Source organism: Zingiber officinale, chromosome 9B, assembly GCF_018446385.1.
Source record: "Zingiber officinale cultivar Zhangliang chromosome 9B, Zo_v1.1, whole genome shotgun sequence".
In the NCBI taxonomy this organism is placed as follows: Eukaryota; Viridiplantae; Streptophyta; class Magnoliopsida; order Zingiberales; family Zingiberaceae; genus Zingiber; species Zingiber officinale.
Window position 1 is genome coordinate 91,226,914 of NC_056003.1, and position 9,733 is coordinate 91,236,646.

The 9,733-nt window shown below is 38.7% G+C and overlaps 1 long non-coding RNA gene across 1 annotated transcript; it reads left to right on the plus strand.

Annotated features, from left to right (window-relative positions):
- The first annotated feature begins 5,420 nt into the window (after window positions 1–5,420).
- On the plus strand, window positions 5,421–6,581 carry LOC122024234. Its single transcript, XR_006123380.1, has 2 exons — window positions 5,421–5,529; window positions 6,321–6,581. It is a non-coding gene; the product is annotated as an uncharacterized LOC122024234 (long non-coding RNA).
- The last annotated feature ends 3,152 nt before the right edge of the window (window positions 6,582–9,733 follow it).

Genomic DNA, 9,733 nt, shown 5'->3' on the forward strand with positions numbered 1-9,733 from the left:
AAGATTCATGTTTTGGGAGAGTTTTTGGACTCGATCCCTAGAGGACATGAACCTGATCTCCGGACATATGACGAAGCACTCCAAGATAAAGATGCAATATCTTGGCAAAGAGTAATGAATAACAGAATTAGAATATATGTATTCTAATAAAATCTGGAAGCTTGTAGAATCACCAAATGGTGTAAAAGTCGTTGGGTGTAAAAAGGTCTATAATAGGGAAAGAGGGATAGACAGGAAGGTAGTAACTTTCAAAGCAAGGCTTGATGAAAAAGGAAACTTTTTCACTGGTAGCCATGCTTAACTCTATCCGGATTCTTTTATCTATTTGGCAAGTGGATGTCAAGACAGCATTCCTTAATAGAAGTCTTGAAGAAAGCATCCATATAAAGCAACCAGAAGGGTTCATTGCAAAGGGCTAAGAGCATCTTGTGTGCAAGCTCAATCAGTCTATGGACTGAGGTAAAGCTTCAAGGTCTTAGAACATCCGGTTTATCAAAGTCTATGAATTTAGTAACCGGATAAGTCTTGTGTATACAAAAGGTGTGATGGAAGTGTGGTGGTATTTCTTGTACTATACGTAGATAACATTTTTGGTAGTTGGAAACAATATCAAAATATTGTCAGAAGTAAGGGTATGGTTGTCCAAATAATTCGATATAAAGGACTTGGGAGAATGTATATATTCTTGAGATCAAAGTAATAAGTGATCGCAAGAAAAGAATATTTTACTTATCCCAAGCTTCATATATCAGAAAAATCCTTGCTCATTTTAAGCATGCAAAACTCCAAGAAAGGTTTCTTAACTTTTTAGGATGGAGTAACTTTATCTAAAGATATGTCTCTGTAGACATCAAAGGAGATAAAGGAAATAAAGGCAGTTCTTTATGCTTCGGCTGTCGGAAGCCTAATGTATGCTATGCACGAGATCAGAAATCTGTTTTGCCAAGGGCATAGTTAGCAGATATCAAAGTAACCCTGGACAAGGACAGTAGATTGCAGTAAAGCATATATTGAAGTACCTTAGAGGCACTAGAGAATATATGCTAGCTTACAAGGCAGTTAATTTGGTCCTTGTGGGTTGCATGGATTTTGACTTCCAATCGGATAGGGACAATAATAAGTCAACCTTGGGGTTTTGTGTTTACTTTAGGAGCTAAAGTCATAACTATGGAAGAGTGATAAGCATAGGTGTTTTTCTGGACTCCACCATAGAAGTTTAGTATATGGCAAGCCTCTGAGGTAGCCATAAAAGCTGAATGACTCAATAACCACAAGATAGACTTAGATATGATTTCTGGTTTGTCCAAAGATTATTACAATTTATTGTAATAATATTGGTGCAGTAGCAAACTCGAAGAAACCATAAGTCTATAAAGGCAAGTAAACATAATAGAGCGCAAGTACCACCCAATACGAGAAATCGTATAAACGAGGAGAAGTTGTTGCTGCCTAGAATGCATCAGATGATGACCTATAGATCTTTTCACTAAGGTCCTTAAGGCGAGAGCTTTTGATGGACATGTTGAAGGGTTGGGAATCAGATGTATGGCAGCAGATATGGCAGCTTAGTCTTTTAGTATAAGTGGGAGATTGTTAGAGTGTATACTAAAAGCCTAACTTTTGGTATAAACATTTATCTAGAAATAAGAATCACATTGGTCAAATGTCTACATTTATGATAAATGTAGTTGTTCAATTAATTTATATTGTAGATAACATGGTGTGTGGTGTCACACACAGAGGATCATGTTATCAGTACCTTATAAATTATAAATAGTAGCTCACGACCATAATGGAAAGGAACAAACCATTGGAAGGTCGTAGTGTAATTAGGTATTAGTTTATCTTAACTATATAATTACACTAGTACACTTAGAGTGTATTGAGTAGGACCATTTGAGGTCGTTCCTTTTGTACTGACTTTATGAAGGAACAAAGACCTCATTTATTATGGAAGTGTGTGCTCTTAATCCTAATATAATAACAAGCACATATATTTGATATTTATTTCTTTAATTTATCAATGGGTGAGATTTAGTTCGATAAATCAATAAGCCCGATAAGTTGGGAAAATGATATCACTTATAGTGTGTGTTGTTGATTATAGAAGGAAACTGTGTCCTAGTGATCTAGGTTGAGAATGTCCCCAAGAGGAGCTCATAAGGATTGTCATGTTAAACCTGCGGTGGACTTAGTCCGACATGACGATGAAGTTGAGTGGTACTACTCTTGGAGCTAGATATTAATTAAGCGAGTTGTCAGTAACTTACTTAATTAGTGGACATTTGTTATCTTAAACACAGGGAGACTAACACACTCATAATAAGAAGGAGCCCAAAATGTAATTTGGGATTGGTGTGGTAGTTCAATAATAGTTCTTTAGTGGAATGAATTATTATTGATGAAATTAAGTTGTGTGTTCGGGGCGAACACGGGATGCTTAATTTCATCGGGAGACCAAAACCAATTCCTCCTCTCGGTCCCTATCGTAGCCTCTAGTATATAGAGATTTATACCCACCGCATATCCACCTTCTTACCCATCCAATGGGGTCGGCCAAGCTAGCTTGGAACCCAAGCTAGGGTCGGCCAAGACCAAGTGGATGAGCCATGTAGGTGGCCGGCCAAAGCTTGGGTCCCAAGCTTAGGTGGCTGGCTACTAGAATATTAAAAAGGATTTTTATTAAAATTATTTCTTATGTGGATATCATGATTTTAAAAGAGAGTTTAAAAATTAAAAATTTCCTTTTATAGTTTTCTACAAAAGTTTAAGAGAAGAGATTAATTTCTTTCCTTATTTGTAGTTTAAAAGGATGGTTTTAATTTTTGGTAAAAACTTTCCTTATTTGTAAATCATCTACATGTTTAAAAGAGAGTTTAAAATTTGAAATCTTTCCTTATTTGTTGATTAAAGGAGGATTTTAAATTTTAAGAAAACTTTCCTTTTTAACCATGTTCATGATTTAAAAGAAAGTTTAAAAATTAATAATTCTCTTTTATTAGTTTCTACAAAAGATTGAGAAAAGATTTGATATCTTTCCTTATTTGTAGATTAAAAGAGATTTTAATTTTTAGAGATAACTTTCTTTTTATCCACATGTTTAAAAGAAAGATTTTAATTTATTAAATTTCCTTTTTATAAACCAATCATGAAGGGATAAAAATTATTGAGAAATTTTTATAAATTTCCGGAAGCAAATAAGGAAGTTTTAATTGGTGTTTAAAATTTTATTTGCTTGGAGATTTCTTGGTGTGGCCGGCCATTGCAAAATTGAAAAGAAAAATTGTTTTTAATTAAATAAAATTTCCTTTTCAATGGCAAAAGAATTAAGGAAGTTTTTATTAAATTTTCCTTATTTGCCAAGACCAAGGATTATAAAAGAGGGGGTAGAGGAGGCTTCAAGGTGAACAACTCTATTATTTTTCTCCCTCTTTTCTTCCTTGGGTGTGGCTAGCCCTTTCTTTCCTCTCCTCTCCTTTGTGTGGCCGAAACCTTCTCATGGTGGAGATAGCTTTGGTGGCCGGAACTAAGAAGGAGAAGAAGGAGAGAAAAGAAGCCTCTTTTCTAGCATCCGTTGGAGCATGGTGGTGGTGGCCGAACCTCTTCATCCTAGGAGAAGTTTTAATGGCCGAAACTTGTAAGGAAGAAGAAGGTGCTAGGTGGTTCTCATCTCGGAAGATCGTTGCCCACACAACGTCCGAGGTTAGAAGAGGAATACGGTAGAAGATCAAGAGGTCTTTCTAAAAGGTATAACTAGTAATTTTTCTTTCCGCGTCATACTAGTTATTTTTGGAAATAATACTAAATACAAGAGGCATACGATTCTAGAGTTTCGAATTTGTTTTCGATATAGTGTTCTTTTGTTTTTCTTTTCCTTGTGATTTGATTGTTCTTTTCGGTTAACCTAAAGCTATTTTAGGAAATTAAATATTAGCTTTCCATAAAAGGTTTTGTCTAGTCGGTGGTGGTTGCTCCCATATCCAAGAAGGCCATGTGCCTCGCCACGTCAATACTGGGAACCAATTATGGAAATTAATATTTAATGGAATTAATAACTTAAGGTGACTTGGGTCGAACGTGTTAAGTTCCGCAGGAGATCCAAATCAAAACCTAAAAGAACAAATAGATTAAGTTTTGGATCAAACGTGTTAAGTTCCGCAGACGATCCAAAATTTAATTTAAAAGAACACATGGTAGCTAGGAAAAGGTTCAGACCTTTGTACAAAATTTTTGTACAGTGGAACCTCTAGGTTTTCCGAGTAGCAACCAACAGAGATCATGTTATGTTGAGATATTCTTTGATTATGTGATGATTTTCGGTTTTAGTGAGTAGGAAAGGAACTTACTGATCCATGAGTGCTCATAGCTTACTTTCCTTGTACCACAGATAAAGGAAAAAGCTGGATGTGCTAAAGGAGCAGCAGGAGAGGCAAGGAGATGTGTGTAGCGGTGGCTAGGCAACCAAATAAGAACCTGCTTTAAGAACTTTTAAGAATTACGCTTTGGTTTCGTAAATTGTAGTACTATATGGGTAACTTGATGTTATGTTTCTATTTATCTTGTTATCATGTTATGGAAACCATATTAGTGTAGTTCGGATTTGAAAACAAAAGAAAAGTTTTATTAAACTAAGAAAATTTTTTCAAGTCTTCCTTTATAATATGTACATAGAGTATCGTAGCCCTGTCCCTTAGGGTTAGCAGGGAGGGCGGGCGTTACAAAAATAAACCTAGTTATCTAATTTAATTAATGGTTATAATTCCTCACCGTGCCCTATTCCACCCTAATCGTCGAATCCTTCCTCACCTTATCTCGTCGCCGCCCCGATTCTTCCTCCTCTCTCACGCCGTTTACTCTCTGCTCTTCTTCTTCTCCTCATCTTCTCCAACCGGCACCCCTTTCTCTTCTTCCGCGTCATCTTCCCTCCTCTACCGTCGTCTCCTCGTCGTGGAGGTCCTCACCACGCCGATTGTCACGAGAGCACCGCCGGCAGCAGTCCTTCTCTCCGCGAGCCTCACCAACACCAAGCTCTCTGGGCTATCAGGCGGTCCGATCCTCTTCTACTTTTCCCCTTGAGTCTCTACCCTAGATGCAGCCGGCGTCATCGCATCCGACCACAGTACCTGCAATTTTGGGCGGCTAGCGTCGCCGCCATCTCTTTCACCGGCTGCCACTTCTTCCTCTTCCATCTGCCACCGTCGGAGAGCTGAGTACACAGGAGAGTAGGGTTGTTCTTCCGCGTATCAGCAGTTGCGAGGGGTTACCACGCGTTGCCTCCTTCAATTGTGTCGTGGCCATCCGGTCAGCCACAAGGAGGTATGAGATGTTGTCATCTCTATTCCTCTTCCCTGTTTGACAGCCGTCACAACTTATCAACGGATTGGCATCTTCTGGATTGCAGATCCATTACTGCGGTGACCCCATTTGTGCTTGGATTTATGCCACTGTCGTGTATCGGTGAATTCTGAGGCGGTGAGGGTTGTTGGACAGATTTACCATCGTTGGAAGAGCCACAAACTGCTGATAAGGGTAGTAATCTGAACCTGATCAGATTTATTAGGTTGTTTCTTTTATCATGTTGGATGTGTGTTATGTTTCTTATTGAATGCTTATATCAAACTTGATCTCCCTTAATTAGAATGCACGCACTTGGCTTTAATTGTTTCATGCACCCAACTTGTTTGATAAAATGTTCCGTAGTTAGGTTCTAATTTTTGCATGTCATGTGTTCATTTCACGTTCGGTGAAATGTCTCTTTCAATAGTTGGGTTCAATCTGATGCATCTTAGTTTACTTAACTCTTGCTTTGTATTGCTCTTTCAATTGTTAAGTTTTATGTCTTCATTTAAATTCAATTAGGTTAAGTTAGATTAGGTTTCTTTAATGCTCTAAGTTTTGTTCCATGCTTAGTTTCGTTAATTACTTCATGTTGACTATTATTTTCTGCAATTGTATTTTATTCATTAGGTTTGATTTCATAGTTGCTTTGCTATTTCAAATCTTAGTCTTAGAATCCAAAATTTTCTATTATCTTGTATTTGATTTTGTTATATGTACTTAGAGATTCTAAGTTTAAGATTCAAATTTGAAGAAAATCCTACTTAAGTATTTGTTCACACTGACCTAATTTTTATGGTTTTGTGATGTCTATTGTTTCAGAGCCAAAAGAGTCTTCATGACTTGTTAATTCTTTAGCATTGACAACTATGGACTAATTAGTGGGTGATCATTGATATTGATTATGACTTTTGTATAATTTTAATTTATTTGTATTAAAAATTCTGATATTGTAAGACTTGTTTCATATTTTGATTTGTTAGATTTTCTCAACAAAATTGGTTGGTTCATTAATCTGTATAAGAGAAGCAATTTATCTCATGGAATTCGAAGACAGGGAGGGCAAAAGAAGAAAATGAAGGCATGCATGTTATTAGCTCGAGGATAGAGGAACAAATTATTGAAAGAGAAAAAAAACTTGTTATTATAGAGGGAAGAAAATCTCAAGGAGATGATTCGGAAATGATTCAAGAAATGGAATATACAAATCATTTATATCTAGGAAAATTTGATCTTTATAGTTTGATTATTGGTCAAATTTGTTTGGATAATATAAATATTTATTTATTTTAATATTAATTGTATAATACATTTAGAATTAGAAGTTATTTCTTTTTAATAATTTTAATTTATTTGAAATGAAGAATTATTTAAATATATTGATGAAAAATATAAAAATGTAATATAATAATATTTAGTGATAAATTTAAAAATAAAATTATATACGGATTTATAAATAGAATTGTAAACAGATTTATAAACAGGATTAATAACAGATTTAAAACAAAATTAGAGACAGAATTTACATTTGAAATTAATTTTATTTTGTTAACTTGAAATAGATTTATAAACAGTTTTTTCATCCGTTTCAAAAATTAGAGACGGAATATTTTCGTTTCAAAATTAGCTACGGGGCTTTCACTAACGGATTTTTGAGACGGAATATTCCGTCTCAAACTTTTTTTAGAGACGGAAAAATGATTTTCAGAGACAGATTTTTTCGTCTCTAAAGCCATGTTTTCTTGTAGTGAGTTCTCAACTCTCAGACGCTCCTGTGGTCCGAGAGTATCCAGATGTATTTCCAGATGAGCTACCATGCCTGCCTCCTTGAAGGCAAGTGGAGTTTGCTATTAAGCTGATTTCGGGAACCGCACCGACATTGAAGGCTCCCTACCATATGACACCGAAAGAGTTGGACGAGCTAAAGGTCCAACTCCAGGAGTTATTGGATAGGGGATTCATACGTCCTAGTGTGTCTTCGTGGGGTTCTCCGGTAGGATGGTACTCTGAGGTTGTGCATCGATTACAGACAACTGAATGCAGTAACCGTCAGAAATAAGTACCCCCTATCATGGATCGAGGATTTGTTTGATCAGCTCAGGGGTACATCCGTGTATTCTAAGATTGATCTGTGGTCCGAATATCATCAGCTGAGAGTTAAAGATTCTGATATTCAGAAGACAGCATTCCGTACCAGATACAGACATTATGAGATTTTGGTAATGCCATTTGGGCTTACCAATGCTCCAACGGTATTTATGAATTTGATGAACCGTGTCTTTCTGGAGTACCTAGATCAGTTTGTTATCGTTTTCATCGATGGCATTTTGATCTACTCGCGTTCCAAGGAGGATCATGCACAGCATCTTCACATAGTCTTGGAGACTCTTCGACAACATCAACTATATGCGAAGTTCAGCTCTTTTTGGCTATCTTCGGTCGATTTTCTGGGACACATGGTTTCTAGCCAAGGTATTTTCGTAGACCCTCAGAAGATCGAGGCTATCACCAACTAGGAACATCCAAAATTAGTTCAAGAGATCCGCAGTTTCTTGGGCTTGGCTGGATGTTACAGACGATTCGTCGAGAGTTTCTCTCGCATTGCTATGCCGCTGACACGCCTGACCAGGAAGAGTGTAAAGTTCCTGCGAGACCAACTTTCAGGAGCTGAAGCGGAGATTAGTGTCGGCACCAGTTATGATTTTGCCTTCTGGAGAGGACAGATTCGTACTCTACACCGACGCTTCTCTACAGGGTTTGAGCGATGTTTTGATGCAGCATGGCAGGGTAGTCTCTTATGTTTCTCGTTAGTTGAAGGAGCATGAGAAGAACTACCCAGTTTATGATTTGGAGTTGGCTGCTATTATCTTTGCTTTGAAGATTTAGCAGCATCATCTGTATGGTATAACATTTGAGATTCTCACTAATCATAAGAGTCTCAAATATCTTTTCACCGAGAAGGAACTTAATCTTCGACAGAGGAGATGGATGGAGTTCCTGAAGGATTATGATTGTACCATTAGCTACCACCCGGGGAAAGCTAATGTGGTTACTGATGCACTTAGCCGGAAGTCCAGAGGGACTTTGGCTTGTCACCGAGTTTTAGTCACGGACTTGATTCAGATTTTCTCCGAGTTGGGCCTTGAGGAGCAGGGACAGAAAGAGCAGGGTATTCTTGTTACCATAGTTGCTCAGTCGTCGATCAGGACGAGGATCCGAGAGGCCCAAGCCGGTGATCAGCGCTTTCAGTCCATTGGCAGCCAGATAGCTTCCGGGCAGTAGATCGAGTTCACCCGAGATGACGAGGACATTATTTTTTCTCCGAGGTAGATTATGCGTATCTCAATCTCACCTGGTCTTGGAGGAATTACTTCAGGAGGCTCATCGCTCTCGATTTACGATCCACCTAGGCGAAACCCGCATGTATCGTGATTTGAGGCGTTCCTATTGGTAGAATGACATGAAGAAAGACATCGCGGAATTTGTAGCTAGATGTCTAGTCTGTCAGCAGGTGAAGGCTGAGCACCAGAGACCTGCTGGATTACTTCAAAGGATTTCTATTCTAGAGTAGAAATGGGAGCACATCACTATGGACTTTGTGATAGAATTGCCTAGGACACGACGAGGCCATGCCGCGATTTGGGTAATTGTTGATCGATTAACCAAATCCGCACACTTCCTGGCGATTCGGAAGACCGACTCTGGATCGATTGGCAGAGTTGTATTGCCGAGAGGTCCTCAGATTGCATGGTGTTCCTTTGAGCATTATATCGGATAGAGACCCACGGTTCATGTCTCAGTTCTGGCAGAGCCTGCAGCAGGCCTTGAGCACACAACTCCATTTCAGTACAGCTTTCCATTCACAGACAGATGGACAGTCAGAGCGGACCATCCAGACTCTAGAGGACTTGCTGAGGTCTTGCGTTGTTGATTTCGGAGGCAGCTGGGAGGACCACCTACAATAAGTAGAGTTCGCCTACAACAACGGCTATCATTCGACTATCCAGATGGCACCGTTTGAAGCGTTGTATAGTAGATCTTGTCGGACACCCACCCTTTGGGAGGAGGTTGGGGAGGCCCAGCTACTAGGACCGCAGAGAGCTTAACAGGAGGCAGAGTTGGTCCGTACTATCAGACGGAGAATGTCAGAGGCGTAGGACCGCCAGAAAAGTTATGCTGATCGGAGACGGAGACCCCTAGAGTTCTCTACTGGCGACCATGTATTTCTGAGAGTTTCACCCACGAAAGGGGTGAAGAGATTTGACCTCCGATGTAAGCTGGCTCCGCAATGTTCTGTTAGATATAAGCCGGCCCAGCACATGTTCTGTTAGATATATCAGTTCCCATTCAGCCTGACGTTACCTACGAGGAAGTTTCGGTACGGATTCTGGACCAC